Source organism: Octopus bimaculoides, chromosome 18, assembly GCF_001194135.2.
Source record: "Octopus bimaculoides isolate UCB-OBI-ISO-001 chromosome 18, ASM119413v2, whole genome shotgun sequence".
NCBI classification, from domain to species: domain Eukaryota; kingdom Metazoa; phylum Mollusca; class Cephalopoda; order Octopoda; family Octopodidae; genus Octopus; species Octopus bimaculoides.
The window spans coordinates 16125695-16127658 of record NC_068998.1 but is presented as its reverse complement, the minus strand read 5'-3'; positions in this window follow the sequence as shown (position 1 = coordinate 16127658).

Sequence of the window (1964 nt, the reverse complement as noted above, 5' to 3'; positions counted from 1 at the left end):
GGGTAGGAGTGATATGTATATATATATATGTATATATATATGTGTGTGTGTGTGTGTGTGTGTGTGTGTGTGTGTGTGGAGGCGCGTGGCTTGGTGGTTAGGGTGTCAGCATAATGATCGTGAGATTGTGGTTTCGATTGCTGGACAGGGCGACGCGTTTTGTTCTTGAGCAAAACACTTTCACGTTGCTCCAGTCCACTCAACTGGCAAAAATGAGTAACGCTGCGATGGACTGGCGTACCGTCCAGCTGGGGAACACATACGCCATTGAAACCGGGAAACCGGGCCCATGAGCCTGGCTAGGTTTTAAAAGGGCGCATTGTGGAGGCGCAAAGGCCCAGTGGACTCGCGGTCGGAAGATCGCGGTTTCGATTCCCAGACTGGGCGTTGTGTATGTTTATTGAGCGAAAACACCTAAAACTCCACGAGGCTCCGGCAGGGGGTGGTGGCGACCCCTGTTGTATTCTTTCGCCCCAACTTTCTCTCACTCTTTCTTCCTGTTTCTTGAGTAACGCTGCGATGGACTGGCGTCCCGTCCAGCTAGGGGGAACACATACGCCATAGAAACCGGGAAACCGGGCCCATGAGCCTGGCTTGGCTTTAAAAGGGCGGAAAAAGTATTTATGCGTCTATGTATTTGTTCTGCAAGATTCTTGATGTGAAATCTTGTATTGAAACGGATACTGTTATACGTATGGATAGTTATATTTTGCCAATTAAACACACGCGCTGGCTATTTGGTCTACATTTCAGATTCATTATCATTATCATTTTAGTTTCTTTGTCAAAGTTCCTTCGTAACACATCCTGCGACCTGTTCAGTAACTCTTTATCCCATGTGTCTGTTCTGCTTATTCCATTTGGATGTATAACAAAAAAGCTTTGATGAAGAAACTTAAATAATGATAACAAGAGTACTCAGAGAGCGCAAACTTCCGCCAAGGCAACGCCAACATCCTCTCAGAGATGATTTTTAAAATGAGAATATCTGAAATATACTCGACTGCTCTCACAAATGTGAATACTAAAACTGAACCAGACCGCTCTCAAAAATTAAGTAAAAAAACAGGAAAAATAATCCAGAGTCCTTGTCCAGTAGCGGATCGATCCCAAAATCTAATCAGTTCGCGTCAGTGACGAGGCCAAACATCCCTGAAAGTTTCATCTGAATCCATCCGGCGGTTCTTGAGATATCTTGTCCACGGACAAACAGGCAAACAAACGCGACTGAAACAATACCTCTGCCTTCGCTAAGGCTGAGGTAATAAAGAAATGTACCAGGATCTTTGTAATCGACTAGTCCTTTGCCCCAGATTTCAGGTCTTCTGTCTTTAGTAGAAAGGATTATAATTATCATTATTCACTGTAGAGCAAGATGATTCATTGATTTTCAGGGTTCTTGACTTTTGCCAAAATTTCACGCTTTTTACCTTATGGGTTTGTGCGCGCGCGCGTGCGTGCGTGCGTGTGTGTGTGTGCGTGTGTGTGTGTGTGTGTGTGTGTGTGTGTGTGTGTATGTGTGCTACCGTTGTAAAGAGAAACTCAACAGCTGCTCCTTACGTTTAGTTATTTTAACGCAATGAGACCCAGTTCGAAGTACTGGAGCCTTTTAAGTGTTTCGAAAATGACGATTTCTAGGTTTTCTCCAGTAAAACGAAGATGGATTCAAAGGAATCCATAATGATATTCGACGAGAGAGGAGGAGAAGGAGGAGTGTAGCAAAGAAGATTGGAGAGAGGAAAACGTTCTAAGTCTGTTAGTGTTCTGAAGGTTGCCACACTTCAAAGTAATAGTGCTGTCGTTGCCATGGGGACTAAAACAACAAATACCACATCATGAAAACAGTAATAGCAAAAAGGTATAAACGAATAGAAACAATATCACCACTGTCACGTGCATCAACAGCAATAACATTTCGGTGAACAAGGAAAAACAATAAGAACAGAAACAACAATAGCGAGAGG